The 17,857-nt window shown below is 35.3% G+C and overlaps 1 protein-coding gene across 1 annotated transcript in view; it reads left to right on the forward strand.

The window, feature by feature from the left end:
- Positions 1-537: 537 nt before the first annotated feature.
- Positions 538-17,857, forward strand: part of PLAGL1 (PLAG1 like zinc finger 1) — a 55,027-nt gene continuing 37,707 nt past the window's right edge. The window contains 3 exon segments of the mRNA XM_066373078.1: positions 538-912; positions 5,350-5,419; positions 12,224-12,265. The gene's annotated coding sequence lies outside the window, so the exon portion shown is untranslated.

Here is a 17,857-nt window from a genome sequence, read left to right on the forward strand (position 1 = left end):
TTCTCAAACTCAAAAACACTGAAAAAATTTTAAATTACTTAAAGCGTACAGAGTATGAGACCAGAACTATAAAATTATTTCCATCTAATCCTTCTTTAACTTAGTATTTTCCTCTGTAAGATGGGGAAAACATGGTCTCTCATGGGGTTGTTGTGAGGAATACACTTACTTAGCTGTGAAGTGCTTAGAACAGTGCCTAGCTCACAATTAGTGGTCACATCTAAGCTGCCATTATTTTCAGCGCTGCACGAACAGGAGGGGGTAAGTTAAGTTTGGCCTGTTGCAGTGTTCTGCTAACATCTGTTGTGTTTCTCATTTATGATTTGGCTCAGGGCGGTTCATCCTGGTGGTGACTTAAGTGAACAGTCTTCGACACAGTGCGGGGCTCCGGGCTGGATTGGGTCTACCTGCGCCAGCTCTGCACCTGGGCGACCTTGGCCTTGGCCACACAGATGACTCAATCGATCAGGCGTCTGGGCGCCTGTCCTCTTCCTCCGCCCAGGCCGCCGACCCCCCGGCTCCCCAGCAGGGCCTCCTCCTGCCACGTGACGCCCCCGCCAGGGGCCCCAGAGCCCTCCCCGCGGACGCGCCGTTCCGGCTCCCGGGCTCCGCCTGTGAGCGGCCTCCTCGGCGCAGCCATCCCCACGGCTGCCAAGGGCGGCAAGCCCACGGCATCTGCCATTTGTCATTCAGCTCGTCGGCACCGCCCCGAGCCTTGATTTAGACGCGTCAGGGGCGGACTCCCGCCTCACTCCGCTGGTGGACGGACGGACGGACGGGACCGCTCTCGTCCCAGCGCAGTGGAGCGCGGGCCTTGGTGCACGGGGCGCTTCCCCGGGTCAGAGTCATGGCTGCGGAGGCGGCGCGCTGAGTTCCCTCGCCTGAGTTCCAGGGCGCTCTCCACCCCGAAGGGTAGGTGGTCGGGCGCCCGTGGCCGCCTGCGTGGCCGGCTCCGTGGCCGCGGGGTCCGCGGGCCGGGGGAGGCTGGGCGGCGGGGCTGCGGCGAGCGAGCGGGACGGCTCCGCTCCGGCTCCGGCTCCGTGCCGCGCCGGGAGGGTGTGCCGCTGCCGACGTGCCGCGGACGTGACGGTCCGGGCTCCGCGGGACCGAGTGGGAAACTCCGCACATTGTCACGGGCAAGCCCAGGAGACTGGAACAAAAAGAGGCTTTCGCCTGGGCGAGTTTATGCCCCTTTTTGAAGCATTCGCGCATTTTGGGGCGTGCAATAAATAGACTCGATTTTTGAAACCTGGCGCTCGACGCTTGCCCAAAAGGCCAAAAAGGGGGGAAAAAAGTCTGTTAAAGTAGTAACGTAACTAAACACAAAATTGTTTGCATGTTTGTAAATGAATTATGGGGAAAAAAACCCGATTAATTTCATGCTTTAACAGCATGGACCCTATCCAATAGACTCTTAAAACTACTTTAAAAGGTGGGCTCCTAAAGTTTTTCTAGATTAGGATAACTAATAATGCAACTTTGGCTGTTTAGTCTCAGCATCGGACTTGATGGACGCTGGTGGGGAGGGAGGTTTTCTTCCTAATAAATATACTCCTGTAATTTTGACTTTCTCCCCCCCCCCCCCCCCAACAAATGTGTTACTTTTATGTTTTAGGAAACCAATAAAAATTAAAAATAGAAACACCCAGTTTAGGTCCTCCTTCTTCCAGGAATCCTTCCCTAACCCCTCCCTCCCCAGGCAGGATCCGAGGCCCCTCCTGTGAGCTTTCAGGGGCCTCGATGGGGTCTTGGTCCCTAATGTCCTCCCCGCGCCCCAGTTGTATTAACCCATCAGTCTGCTCGGAGCCCGGTGGATCGTTAGCACATGGTAAGTGATTAATACTGTTCAACGACCGAAGGAAACGATAAGACGGCCGTATGTTTCACAGTTTTAGCTCTAAAATTATAGGGTGGTAAATTTAGATAAGAATATTTGTTTAAAAGTTAAGAATCTAGAAAAGTTGACACCACCCAATATCCCTGTTCCACGTCCTAGCAGCCCCACTCTTAGGTATTTATCCTCTCTAGAGGAATGTTTTTCCAAGTTTGAAGCCCATTTTAGTGGGTCGTGAAGTCAGTTAAGTGGACAATGATGAGGATTTGTAAAACACAAACTTACACAGAATAGAAAATATCAGAATGCATCTCAGGGCATAGGGTCTTTGCTTCGTGAAACTTTTTTTTCCCTCTCAGTTTTATACACACACAGATAGATGTGTGTCATGATGTAAAACGTCATTCCTTAGTATGAGTCATGGTCAAAAAGTTCGAAAGCCACTGCCCTAGATAAATTTTCATGCATATACACAAGCAGATGTGTACAAAGTTGACTGCGGTGTTATTTGTAATACCCCAAAAGCTGGAGGCAACCTTTATGTCCATTTGATAGGAGAGAGGTAAATTATACTCTAGTCATAAAATGAAACCCACCCAGTACAGCGGTGAATGAAGTAGTTTTTTGTTTTAGCACAAATATGTCTCAATGTTGAGCCAAAAAAAAAAAAAAAAAAAAAAAAAGCAAGTTGCTGAAGAAGACTACTGTATGATATCATCTATGTGAAATTCCGAACCTGGTGAATTAAAGCTGTTGTTAAGGATGCGTGCATAGGCAATTAAAAGTAATAAAGAAATTAATACCATAAAAAATCAAGTTAGTGGTCATCTTTGGGGGTGGGGGGGCTTGAGTGTGAGGGGGGACACACTGAGGGCTTTGGGAATACTGGAATTGCTTTATCTCCTGACCTGGGCAATGCTTTACATGGGTGTTTTTCTTTTATAACTCTTTGTTAAATGATACATGTGTCTGTATATTAAATTTCCCCTCAAATTTATTAAAATATGGACATCTCAAAATGAAGAAATCTGAAGCCGGGGCACTAGTGTGTTATTCATATTTTCCAGCTGCTCTTAAAAAAAAAAAAAGGCAAGTTGTGATCAGGGAGCAGTACCTAGGGAATATAAATAATATCAGTAATATTTTATTTCATAAATTTTATGGTAGCTACATCAGTGTTCATTAAATTTTTAATGTTTTTATATTCTATATAATTTATAATATTTAAAAAATATTTAGAATAAAATTAAAATCACTCACAGATAATGTGAACAGTTTGGTGTGTTTTCTAAAATGCAATCTTTGTGTATTTTTTACAAAACAAGTTATATTTTATATAGTAATTTAAACTAAAATAAAGTCCTACAAAAACATAACAGACTTTTATCAAGGATTTTAAAATGCTAGCATGCTGATATATTTACTTCAAAATTTTCAGTTCCTCAGTCACTCTTGGCCACATTTCAAGTACTCAAGAGCCAAGTGTGACTAGTGGTCATTGTATTTTATTACATTATTTTATATTATACTGTATTGTTTAACAGAACATTACCATCACTGCAGAAATTTCTATTGGAAAACATTGTTTAAGACTCCCTTTGTTGGTTTTATAAACCACAGACAATCTTTTCTTTGTGCTTTTATGTCTTAAGACCTAGGTAATATATTTGGAAATTTTTTCTAAGTTTTGAACTTTGTGTTTTTCACATATTTAGATCTTCAATTTACCTGGCATTGTGTGTGTGTGTGTGTGTGTGTGTGTGTGTGTGTGTGTGTGTACATATCAATGTATAGATTTTGTTGATCTTGTGAGATTAAGATTAATCTGTTTTCTTTTCCCGTGCGGAGCAGCCCCAGGACCAGTGGTCTGCTGTGCCATGTCTGCCAGAAACCTATTCCCAGATACGCTTGGGCTCATTTCTGGGCTCCTTACACTGCTCATTGATTTGTCTCTGCAAGTTCTTAAGATTTTTATTTACTATTGTTTTATATTTAGTGTTTTTCAGTTCTAAGAATTAAAACTTTTTCATTATGCTTTTTTTCTTTTTTATGAGATTTTAGAAGTATTTTCTGCTTCCAAACGTGGAAAGTTCTGTGAGTTATCCTTTTGTTAACTGATTTCTAACTTGCATTGTAGTCAGCAAATGAGGGCTCTATGTTACCAATTCTTTGAAATTTGAGAATTGCTTTATGGCTTCATGGTTACTTTTTCAACTGCTCCTTGAATGACTGAAAAGAATATGTGCTTACAGACTTTTGAGGCAAGGTAGATGGGTGATACACACATGCGCGCGCACAGTTACATACATGTAATACATGTATGTATATATACACATGTACACACATATAATAAAGTTTATATACACACACATATATACACACACACATTCATATATACATATATATGTATTAGATCAAACATAAGAATTTTAACTCAAGTCTTTTTAACCTTACTAGTATTTTGGTTTGTTTAATCTATCAGTTACTGAGATATGTGTAATAAAAATTGCAATAAAATAATGTGTTTTCTCAATTTCTTTTTGTAATTCTGTCAGCTTTTCTTTATAAAAGTTGAAAGTATACGCAAGTTTGGATTGCTCAATCTTTTCTGTGACTTGGCCTTTTGCCATTCTATAGTGATGTTCTCTGCTGCAGGTCCCAAATGTCTTTTACCTTAAAATCTGTTTTGTTCTATAAAACTATAGTCACAATTTTCTTTTAGTTAGCATTAGGTTAGAATAATTAACTCAAATAGGTAAAACCCGATTTTTTTTCTAATCCACACTGACAATTTTTGTCCTTTAATTAGAGCTCTCCTCCCAATTAAGTTTAATTTAATTACTGATATATTTAGGATTAGTCAGCATTCTACTTTATGGTTGTTTTTACCCTCTCTTTTTTGTGCTTTTTTTTTTTTTCCTTTGTCACCTTATAGATTTTTTTCTTATTCCATTTCCTCCGAGTCAGCTAGTATGAGGGTTTTATGTTTGATTTCTTTTAGTATTTTTCCTTTAAAATTTTAACAAACTTAACTTACTCTGAAGTTTATTAATTCTGTTCTTCCAAATAATTCAAGAAACCAAGTTTGTTTGAATCCAGTTAATTTCCTGGTTTGCAAGTTATTGTCATCCAGAGTTTTAGTTTTGTCTTGATTTTTTTTCTCCTCTAAATTTGACGTTTTTCCCTCTTCATGGATGCTTTGCTAATTTTCTTTCCTGAATCTCAAATCTTTTTCTTTTCTTCCTCAAGTATATATTTTAGAAGTTTGTTTATTAGGAAGCTGTTAATGGCAAACTTGATCTGAAAATGTCTTTATTTTGCTTTCATTCTTGAAGTATGGTTTTGTTTGGTATACATTTGCAGGTTGACAGTTTCTTTCTCCTGCCTTTGGAAGTACTATTCCATTGTCCTCAACTTCAATGTTATAGTTAGTTCAAATAACTGCTATTTGTTGGTAATTTACCTATTTTTTTTTTAGCCTGATTTTAAGATCCCTTTTTGCTTTTGTTCTACAGTTTTCCGACGGAGTGTGTCTAGGTGTGGACATTCCATTTATCCTGGATTGATTGTGTTCCTGTGTCTGAGGTTAGTCTTTCATCAATTCTCGAAAGCTTTATCCTTTATCTCTTTCAATGTTTTTTTTTTTTCCCCCATCTTTTCTCTTTATTCCTTCAAGAACTCTGATTTAACTTTGGTTAAGCTTTCTCAATTCTGTCATCCAGGTCTTTCATTTTAATCTAGTATTTCTATATTTTTGTCCGTGTTGCATTCTAGGTAACTTCAGATCTCTATTCTGATCTTTGTCTAATTTTTGTTTTCTTCTCCAAATTGAACAATAATCTACATACAATAAAAACAAAAATAAAGTGTGTGGCTTACTGAAATTTACTTATGTGTGTGCCTGTGTGATCACCACCCAGATAAAGGTATAAAACATTTTCATCCCCTGCAAAAGTTCCCTCCCGTCCCTTCCTATCAATAGAGTCACTCCTCTCCCCAAGTCAAGTACGCTCCTGACTCCTCTCACCATGGATTGTTGGCAAGTGTTCCTGAACTTCACATAAGTGTAATCACATAGTTTATTCTTTTTTGTGTTATTTTCTTTTGTTCACAGGCTATTTTTGAGATTCATCCATGTTACATGTATAAGTAGATTTTTGTTTGTTTGTTTTGCTTTATAACAAGGAGTGGCAAACTGTGGTCTGTGAGCCAACTCCTGCCCAGAATATAGTAGTTGACTAAAACGTTACTGAACATAGCCTTGTCTGTTCATCAGAGTTGAATAGTTACAACAAAGACCTTATGACCCATGAAGCCTAAATTATTTTCTGTTGAACCTTTTACAGAAAAAATTTTGGTTTATATGAATGTAGCGCAGTTTCTTTATCCTTTCTCTTGTTGATGAACATTATTAGTTATTTTCAATTTTTGACCAATATAAATAAAATAACTACAAATGCTCATGACACTGATATTGGGGGATATATGCTCATATTTCCTGAATATATGCAAAGGAGCTGAATTGGCAGTCTTGAGATAGGTAAGTTGGTTACATTCCCATGAATGTTAATGTTAAACATTTTTTTATATACTTATTGGCCATTCAGATTTCTTTGGTGAAGTACCTATTTAAATCTTTTGCCCACTTTTTTATTAGGTTATCTTTTTGGTAATTTTTAGTTCCTTAAATATTATAGGTATGAAACTTTTATCATGTTTGTAAATACTTTCTACCTGTGTGAAATTTCCCTATTCTCCTAATGGTGCCTTTAGGTGACCTGACATTTTTTATGAACAGAGAAGTCTTAATTTATCAGTATTTGGGGGGGAGGTGAGGTGTGAGTGTTGTTTTTCACCCTGCCTACAACATTTTCTCCCCCCCCCTTATTTTTGTCCCCCCCAAGTTGGTAAAGACATTTGCCTCTGGTTTCCTCTAGAACCTTTATTGTTTAGTCCTCACAGTTGGGTATTTGATTTATCTCCAGTTGATTTTTGTGTATGATGTGAGGTAGAGGGGGTGTCAAGATTTATTTTCCATATGGACATCCAGCTGCTCTACACATTTATTTAAAAGACTTCTTTTTTCCATCAAATTGCCATGGGGCCTTTGTTCAAAATGAATGATCAGATTTTAGATCCTCTCAGGGGTCTATTCTGTTTCACTTGAGGTATTATTTATCAATTCTTAAATCAGTACCACATTTTCTTAATTACTGTAGTTTATAGTAAGTCTTGATATACAGTAGTGTAAACCCTCTAGTTTTTCTTAAGAATTGTTTTAACCATTAAAGTGTTTTGCATTTCTATATAAATTTTAGAGTGAGCATGTTAATGTCTATTTTTTTTAAAAGTCTACCAGATTTTTTTATTGCATTTGTATCAACTCTACAGAACAAATTTGGAGAATGGATCTTCTAGTTTATGAACATGGTATATTTCTTCATTGAATACATTTTTCAATTACTTCTAGCATTTGTGTGTGTGTGTTTTAATGTAGAGAACTTACACATTAATTTCTACACATTTGATTTTTTGATGCTATTGTAAATTATATATTTTTTCTTAATTTTATTTTCCAACATTTGCTAGTATATAGGAATACAATTGATTTTTGTATATTGAGCTTGTCTTTTGTGACCTTGCTAAATTTACTTTTCATCTCTGGTAGCGTGTAGATCATTGGGAATTTTCTAAATGCACGATCAAAAAAATAAATGCACAATCACATCATCTGCAAAAAATGAAATTTAATTTGCCTTTCTAATCTCTATTTTTCTTTTTCTTGCCTTATTGCACTGGCTGTGAACACTAGAAGAATAACAAAATTTGTTAAAATAGACATCCTTGCTTTTTTCTAAAGTTAAGGGAAGATAATTCAGCATTTCACTATTATGGGTAACGTTCACTATAGTTTTTTGTAGGGTTATTTTCTCATTCCTGGTTTATGGATATTAGTTTTCACAAATGTATATTAAATTTTTTTTAAAAATTTCATTATTAAATAATTTTAGATTCATGGAAGAGTTGCAAGGATAATATATAGAGTGCTCCTATATACCTTTTACCTAGTTTCTTCCAATGTTAACATCTTACATAACATGGTACATTTACCAAAATTAAAAAATTAACATTGGCACAATACTATTAACTAAATGACAGACTTTATTCAGATTCCCCCAGTTTTTCCACCAATATTCTTTTCCAGGATATAATCCTTATACCACATTGTATTTTGTTATGTTTCTCTAGTCGACTCCAATCTGTGAAAGTTTTTTAGTTTTTACTTGTTTTTCACAATCTTGCTACTTTTGGAGAGTAATGGTTATATATTTTGTACAGTGTCCTTCAGTTTGAATTTGTCTGATGTTTTTACTATTAGACTCATATTATGGACTTGGGGGGAAGAATATCACAGAGATATTATGCCTTTCTGTTATATCTTATCTGGGGGAACATGAAATCCACCTCAACATACTAACCTTGATCACATAGCTATGGTGTCTGCCAGATTTCTCCATTGTCACATTACTACTTTTCACTTTCTATCTATTTTGCTAGAAGCATGTCCACACTCATGGGAAGGAGTGTCAAGTGATTTGTGAATAGATTTTAAAATTACCATGATAATTAAGAAATATTTTTGAGGGTTTGCAAATACCTTGCTTCTCTTTTAAATTGGCCCACCACTGAGTTCAGCATTTCAACTCAGCTTGCAGCAATTATTGTGGTATTTTAATGGTGAGTTTCCATTTCCTTCATTTTTTCTGCATTTGCTAACTGGAATTCAGCTCTGGAGCCAGAGTGCCTGGGTTCAGTTCCTAGTTCTGCCTCTTCCTGTTCTACATTATAATCTTGGACAATTACTTATCTTCTCTATAATTTTCTCATCTCTAAAATGTAGATAAAAGTATATATGAAGAAGGTTATTGAAATGATTAAATGAGCTAATACATAGAAAAAGCTAAGAATTAGGCTTAGTTTCTAGAGATACACTTTTTTTCTTTTTGTATTTCTTAATGTATAGGTTATTTTAATTTGAATTATTCCAATATATAAATTAAGTACTCCTGGATAAACCTTACATATATTTATACGATCTGGATTTAACATACTGTTTAATTTCTTTTCATGTAATATCCATGAGTCATACAGTAGCTTTTCTTTTGCCGTAGCAAAAGACATAATGAATGATAGATTCCTAAAAAAACGATTACACAAGAGCTTAGCAACTGAGGTGGCAACATTCCCAACTTTCTAGAGCGATTTATATCTGAGTCTTCAGGTAGAGCTGAAGATCAAGATAGCTCTTGCAAATGAGTCTTTTTCAATATTGAATTGAGCAAATTCAAAACTTGTTATATATTGTGAAAAATGGCCCCTCAACAGAAAGGAAAAATGATCTTTGCTTTTCTGTTTGTTTCACCTTTAACAGTGTATTGTAGAGGTTTCAATATTTGAAATATTTTAAAGAATCATTTGCCAACAATATGTATTGAGCACTTTTGCTGTGCCAGATAGTATGTTTTACTGGTTTGGGATTCTTCTTTGCTCTTGAGCATATGGGCCGTGTCAGGATCATATCAAAAGTTGAAAGCAGGTCCATTTGAATCAGTTAAGGAAACTCAATGTTCATTTTTGAAAAATGGGTTAAATTAACTAATCTTTTGCCTGCTTCTTTCACTCCTGTGAGCATCTTGGATTGGGCCCTTGCCACCCTATACTATAATATTTCTCCCTGTGGAGTTTTTCCTTCCTTTTTAGCATGGGTTCAGTTCTCTGAAAAAAATCCTTCAGGGACATCCCAGGACTAGAGAAAACAGGTCCATGACTTCTTAGCCTGACAGAGGTCCTTCTCTGTCTAGTCCCAACTTGCTTTACTAGCTTCATGGTCTTATTCCTCAGAATTAGTTCAGTTGTGCAGTTGGTCTTCACTACCCATTGGAATCTGCAGTCCCTGTACTGTGTTTGGGGCCCTGCCTTTATTCATGCCATTTCTTATGCCTTACGTGGATTTTTAAAATATTTTCCAGGCTCTGTTCAGAAGGTACTCACTGCACAATTCTGCTAGCTAGATAGGAACCCTATAATTTGTAATCTATGGCCCTTGTTAAATTCTTACCTTTCATCACCAATCTTTATATCTCAATGTCATTTCCAGTTTGTCAGGTTCTTAGACATAGGGTTGCAGTACCTACCATTATACTTTGCATACAAAGAGCTATTGCTAAATAGCTACCATTCTTAAGTCCCTACTATAATTGTACTATGATTTTGCAAAGTAAGTATTATTGTCTCTTTTAAATTGTGAAGAAACTCAGTATCAAAGAGATTAAGAAACTTGCCCAACACCATATAGTTAGTAAGTTGCAAAACTGGTTTGTCTGATTCAAAAGCTCTTGCTATTTTTCTATGCCATATCACCTTGGTACTAAAAATAGTTAAAAGAAACTTAGACATATTTATGGTAAAAATCATATATTGAAATGGCTTTACTTATATTGTCAGTCTGCTACTTGGAGTCTTCGTTTCATTGACCAAGCCCCTTGCTGTGGACTAACTGCTGTACTGCTGCTTTCTTTGGATTTTCCTTCTGTTTTTATTGATGATAATTGGTAAAGTCTGAATAGTCTAACTTTGGTTATTTTAGAGCCAGTGAAACAAACACAATTTGGTCTCTTTTATTTTTAAGTAGGAAATTTTTATTTGCCTAATAACCTTTAACAAAATCAACTAATTAGGTAAAGATGGTCAGTTTATGTTTTATGAAGTCCTTTTTCTCCTACTGAGTTATGAAATCCATGGGGTGGGGGAAAAGCATATAGAGTGAGCCGATCTTCAGTATACAGCTTGATGAATTTTTGAATATATGCAGACCAATGGACCCACTAGATCAAGATAGACAATATTACATCTCTCCAGAAAGAGAAAATTCTCTCTGGCTTGCAGATGGCCGCTTTCTGGCTGCGGATTCAGCGTTCCTTTCCTTGGCATGTGTGTGTGTGCGCAGAGAGGACGGCCCCTGGTGTCTCTTTGTCTTCATATAAGGACACCAGTCCTATTGGATCAGGGCTCCACCCTTAACCTCATTTAGCCTTAATTGCCTCCCTAAACCACCTATCTTCAAATCATCACATTTGGGGTTAGGTCTTCAACATAAATGTTTATAGAGACCCATAACAATGGGTTTTGGAGAAATGCATGTAGCAGTGAAGTGTTGGGACTGAATATATTATACTTTAGTGTCCATGCTGCTCTCATTTCTGCCATTTTTTAAGGAACAATATTATTAGCATTTATAATGTAACTAGTTGAATTGAGCTCCTGCTGGAGATTTAAGAGCTTGTGCAAAGTAGAGCTATTATGTTAATTCTGTCTGCACTTCTGTGAAGCCTGAAGTCAGTGTCATAAGTTTTAAGAGTAAAACCTTGTTGCATTCAGAAAGATGCTTAAAAATGCAATCGAGAAAATTGTTTTTAAACAGCTGGGGAATATGTTCATATTCTCAGAGGAAGTGATTTAGAAAATTGTCCACTGAAATTTTTAAAATTTACATTATATAGAAGCTTTTAAAACTTTATATCATATAGGAAAATTGTTGACTTTTCAGACACCTTTCTGGGAATACTACTAAAATACACATCCAGACGTAGTTTTGAATATTGTAAATTATAAATTTTTCCAGTATGCATTAGGGTTTTGTTATTGTTGTGATTAACCTGTTTGTGTTCATTATAATTTTTCTTCATAATGTTGGAGAAGTAGATGGTAGAAAATACTCTAATTTTAAAGCATAAATGTATTGCTCAGATTTCTAAAAAAAAAAAAAAAAAATAGAGTAGATGGCATCTAAAACAAGAAGGAATATTTAATCTTTTCTATTCCGCTTCAGCTCAGAATATTTTGTATTTACCTAAAGTCACTGAATTTTCCTGCCCCCTCTTAAGCTGGCTTGGGTTAAAATAGGAGGAGACTTGGTTGGACCATGAGTCCAAAATGGGATATTTTGAAGAGGGTTGATCAGAGGTTGTATACATTGAAGACATGTTTCTTTCATGAATCTGCTCTTCAAAGCCTTCAGCTGTTTGTTTCCAGTCAGGTCTGTGCACCAGTAAACACACCCCTGTTTTGTTTGTTTGTTTTAAAACCTGGTTCTCAGATCTGTGCAGTGGGTTGTATTAATTTAAATGTGCTGATTATCTTATGTCTATTGTACTGCAGTTTTTGAAATGTTACCCCTAGGGGAAACTGAGTAAAGGTTAACTCAAAATCTGTCTTAAAACCCCATGTAAATCTACAATATCCTAATGAAATTCAACTTAAAAAATGAATGTGGAACTATTGTATAAAACTAGTAAATAATTTTTATTTTAAAATTTATTTTATTTTTAGGCTGTTCCTGCCTGATTGATCCCATAGTCATCATTGGCTTTTGTAAGTTGATACTTAATTTTTATCCTCCACCCTACATTTGCATTTTCTAATTACATGAGAGTACTTTTCCAGAGAACCTGGAGCAAAAATGGAAGCAAAACTTTTTTTATTGTTTGGTTCTTATAATAATTTTAAGGTCTCATTTTACTCTTTATGATGCCATTAGGTGATAAATAGTTATTTTGAGGAAGTTTGAATTATACTTCTTGGGCTAGAGCTAGCCGTTTCTTTGGGGTGACTTCCTGTCGGCGTTATGATTAGCAGACGTGAAGTGCTGCTGGTAGAGCTGAAATCGTATGTATATCCATCCGGCTGGGCCTCAGATTCTTCAGTCAGACATCTTTGTGACAGACGACAGGGACACAACATCCTGGGAGAATGCCACTAGTGTGAGCAGTTTGACTAGTGAGGGAAAACAAATTCTGTTTGATTTACCTGTGAAAATCAGGCCATTAGATGAAGTGAGGGAAGGATTCCCTAATGGGAGTATTTAACTTTATTCCCATTTTATCATTTGGAGTAGCTACATTTCTGTTCCATATCTTTTTCTTTGTAGTATATTGAAAAATAATTAGAACTCTTGTTTTAGTTAAGTTTTTTTCCCTAATTCAATGAAATCCAAACACTTGAAATAAGGAGAATTGAATAAATACTTTTAACCTAAGAAAGTGAATTATTCCCTGTATCACCGAAAACATTTATGGTATCAAGTGGGTTTTATTTGGCGATCTCTTAGAATAGAGACTACATTGCCAGTATGGAAAAAAAAAAAAAGGTTATGAACTATATTATGCAGCCAGTAGTTATGATTTATATGTCATAATTTTGATGAGGAAGAATTGAAATATGCTAAACTAATTTGAAAGGTCTCAAAGAAATATTGTCAGTAGATGGCAAATAGGATGATAGGGTCTCTTCTTATGGCTAGAAAGAAACTAACATAGTAAGAAGAAATGCATATTTCAAAATTTTCTACAGTAAATATATATAGAATTGGGACCAGAAAATAAACAATAAGATCTTAAGGAAGCAGAATATGTTTTCAATACTTTCAGAATATGTTTTCAGTACTTAGCTGTAAGAAAAACCTGCTGGAGCTCAAGTTCAGCTGAATTTTGTCAGCTGTAGGTTTTCCTTAATAACTCAATAAGGAAGTTTGAATGCCTGACTTGAGAACTTTAATTAGATGTTGTGATTAAAAAGCAGTTGGAATCTCAGTCACATATCTATTTCTATATACTTCATTTTCTTTTTCATTGCTTGTTCAATTAGAAGTTCGTTGGTAAAAATAAAAAATAATAAAATGATTTGTTCTTGATAGTTTTAATAAATAGTTACTAATACCATTTTGTTTTTGAGGATTTGGAATGTTCTATCAAAATTTAGTGCCAGAAGCTCTGTTTCTAAGAACTAGAAATTAGGGAGCAGACAGTGTGGTGGACAGTACAAGTTTTAGACCCAAGCACAGCCTGGCTGAATTCTGGTTGTGATGCCAGTAAGTACGTGACTGTGAACAAGTTAATGAGCCTTTCTTACACCCCCCCACCCCGTTTGTCAATTATAAAATTGAAGTAATAATAGTTCTGAGGTTTATGAAGATTAGTTGAGGTGATAGACCTGGCCATTAGCAGCATTTAGTAACTATTAATCTTTTAACTAATTCTATATTTCTCAGTTCTGTAAGCTTGAGATACTAGTAATAAATAATTTTACAATATACTTTATAGACAAGACAATCTTTATTACTTATATTATTATATATAGTAAATTTTTAAACATTATATATTTCTATAGAAGAGAAAATCACTAAGAGAAAGGAGCTGATGTGTAATGGACCCAACAAGTCACTTTTATCCTTTTTTGAGCTTTTAGGTAATCCCTACATCTTAGTAAAGTGGACAAAATGAAATGAGATAATGTAGATTTGTCAGTACTTACTGTAAATATAAAGCACTAATTAATGCAAATGTGAGGAAGTGGAACTCCATAATGAGGGGACTTCCACCATGACTTCTAGCCATGATGTAGTAACAGGAACTGGATTTATTCTCCTGTCTGAGCAGCCAAGAAAAGAGCACCTCATAAAATATATGAAACAACGATTTTCAGACATTGGACTATAAGCGACATAAGAAGTGAACCCTGAAAGAGGGAAACAAATGATGTGCGCAAGACCAAAATATAATAAGGGGAACCATACACAGCCCAGTGGCCACATTGAATTGAGGTGATAGAGTTAGGAGTTCAGAGAGGCTGAGGCAGCTAGAATTTGCAGGACAGAGTACCAGAGAAGAGAGAGTTGAGAACACTCTGGAGACTTGAGCAGAGTGTTGAATGGTGCATGTATGTGAGAGAGTTACCCAGGGATGAAAAAAGAACCACTAGAAAGGAAAAGGGAAGCATATGTCCCACCAACGAGAATAGAAAAACCTTATAATGCAAGTGGCATTGGATAAGAGTACTCAGAAGGGTTTTGCCTTTAGTGAGGCAGAAGTAGTCCCAGATTGAAGATTGCTCTAATTCTTCCTTAAAAAATCTTAAAAGTAAGCCATTAAAGAAGGATCATAAAACTTTGCAAAAGACCAAATGGAAAATATTTTAGGCTTTGCAAGCCATATTATCTCTGTTGTAACTACTAAGCTCTGCTGTTTTAATGTAAAGTAGCCATAGACTCGATATAAATGAATAGGGATGGTTGTACTCCAATAAAACCTAATTTACAGAAATATGGTATGGGATCCACAATATGCAGACTCCTTATTTAAAGAATCAAATGGTTTCTAGTAGCCTAACTCTATCCCAGAACAAAGTTCAAGAATATTTAAAGAAATACCAAATATCTAGCACCTAACAAGGTGAAGTAAGCAGCACCTAGAGTTCAATCAAAATTTACCAGATATACAAAGAAACTAAAAACTTCAATAGTAAAAAGAAAAATCAGTCAATAGAAATAGACACAGAAATGCCATGGATTTAATAAGCATTTTACTTAAATAAATTAAGATTTTTAACAAGAAAACTTATGTACTAAACAAAGATATTAAAACAGTTGTTTATGTTCCATATATTCAAAATAGTAGAGAAAAGCATAAAGTTTAAAGCAAGACATGAAAGCTATAATAAGACCCAAATTGATCTTCTACAGACAACATAAACATGCCGAGAAATACACTGGATAGGGTTGACAGTAGGCTGGACATTGCAGGAAGAAAGACAATGTGAACTTGAAGAGTCAGCAACAAAAATTATACAAAATAAAACACATAAACACAAACAGTAAAAAAAACCCAGCCCATCATTAAGCTGTGAGACTTCAGTCAGCTAAATATATGTATAATTGGAGTCTCCAAAGCAGAGAAGGAAAAGAAAAAACAAAGAAATAATAGCTGAAAGTTTGCTAACTTTGATGAAAACAATATTTCACATATCTCAGAAGCTCAGTTAATACCTAGCAAGAACACAAAATATGAAGAAAATTGGACCAACATATGTCATAATCAAATAGTTTAAAACCAGTATTAAAGAGACAGACTTTAAAGCAGAGAAAGACATAAATTTAGAGTAAGACCTATAACATCAGACTTTTCAATGAAAGCATTGCAAGCCAGAAAACAATGGAACATCTTTAAAGTAATGAAAGAAAAAACTGTCAAGCTAGAAATTTATAGCTAATAAAAATATCTTTCAAAAAAGATAATGAGATAAAGACCTTTTTCAAACACACAGAAGCTGTAAGAATATATTACCATTAGACCTACACTACAGGAAATGTTCAAAGAAGCCCCTAGGAAGAAGGAAAATAACAGTAGATGGAAATAAAGAGCATCAGAAATGATGGCCACCTGAGTAAATGTATAGGATTTTAAAATTTAAAAATTCTTTTAAAATAACAATTGTTTAAACAAAAATAATAATAATAGAGTTGCATTTGATAACATAAAATGTGTGATAATAGCACAAACGTCAGGAGGGGAAAAGTGAAATATCAGATCATAAAGTTTTTATATTATATGTGAAGAGGTATAGTATCTTAAAAGTATATTGTAATAGGTTAAGGGTATGATCATAAATGCTAACTTGGCCATTTAAATGTCAAAAAAAAAAAAGTTATAAACCCAAAAGATCAATAATCACATTAAGTATAAATGTTCTAAATACTCTAGGTAAAAGACAGAGATTGTCCAAGTAGATTTTTTTTTAATAGAATTAACTATATACTACCTGCAAAATATGCATTTCATATATATAAAGATATGAATAAGTTATACACTAAAGCAGGGGTCCCCAAACTACAGCCCACGGGCCGCATGTGGCCCCCTGAGGCCATTTATCTGGCCCCCGCTGCACTTCTGGAAGGGGCACCTCTTTCATTGGTGGTCAGTAAGAGGAGCATAGTTCCCATTGAAATACTGGTCAGTTTGTTGATTTAAATTTACTTGTTCTTTATTTTAAATATTGTATTTGTTCCCATTTTGTTTTTTTACTTTAAAATAAGATATGTGCAGTGTGCATAGGGATTTGTTCATAGTTCTTTTTTAGAGTCTGGCCCTCCAACGGTCTGAGGGACAATGAACTGGCCCCCTGTGTAAAAAATTTGGGGACCTCTGCACTAAAGGATGGAAAACAACATATATATTTAGCACTAAGTTTAAAATAGTGGCTATATTAATATCACAAAGTAGGAAGTAGAAATTAGAACAAAGAATATTGCCAGAAATAAAAAGATTCTTTGATATAATAATAATAAAATGGTAAATTCATCAAGAGGACAGAATCTTAAATGTTTATGCACCTAATAATAAAATTTTAGTATACAGAAGAAGTAGACAAATCTACAATTATAGTCAACTTTCATCACTTCTCTCAGTAGATGGTAGATCAAGTAGCTAGAAAGTCACTAATAATATAGAAGAGTTAAATAGCACTATCAACCAACTGGACCTAATTGATGTTTATATATTAGTCTACTCAACAACAGAAGAATGCATATTCTTTTCAACTACACCCAGAACATTAATCAAGATAGATCATATTCTGGGTAACAAGTCAATTAATTTAAAAGAATTTAAATCATACAAAGAATGATCTGTGACCATAATGGAATTAAATTAGAAGAGAAAGATATTTGAAAAATATCTTGTAACTGAACATTATACATTATGCTTTCAACTAAGCCAGGGACATGTTCTAGGCCATAAAAACCACCTTAAATGAAAAGAATAGAAAGAAAATGTGTTTTCATACTACAACAGAATTAAACTGGGAATCAGTATGGAAAGTAGCTGAATATTTCTCAAATATTTGAAAATTAGACAACTCATGGGTCAAAATTATTGTTTTATGAAAAAATTTAAATATTTTAAATGGAGTGAAAATACAGTTTATGAAAATATGTGTGATACAGCTAAAACAGTACTTAGAGGGAAATTTATTAAAGGCTTATATTTTAAAAAATTCTAGCCCTGGCTGGATAGCTCGGTTGGTTAGACCATTGTCCCTAATCACAGAGATTGCTGTTTTGATCCCCAGTCAGAGCACATACAGGAACAGATCAATGTTCCTGTCTCTCTCTCCCTTCCTCTCACTAAAGTC

The sequence above is a fragment of the Saccopteryx leptura genome, chromosome 3 (assembly GCF_036850995.1).
Source record: "Saccopteryx leptura isolate mSacLep1 chromosome 3, mSacLep1_pri_phased_curated, whole genome shotgun sequence".
NCBI classification, from domain to species: domain Eukaryota; kingdom Metazoa; phylum Chordata; class Mammalia; order Chiroptera; family Emballonuridae; genus Saccopteryx; species Saccopteryx leptura.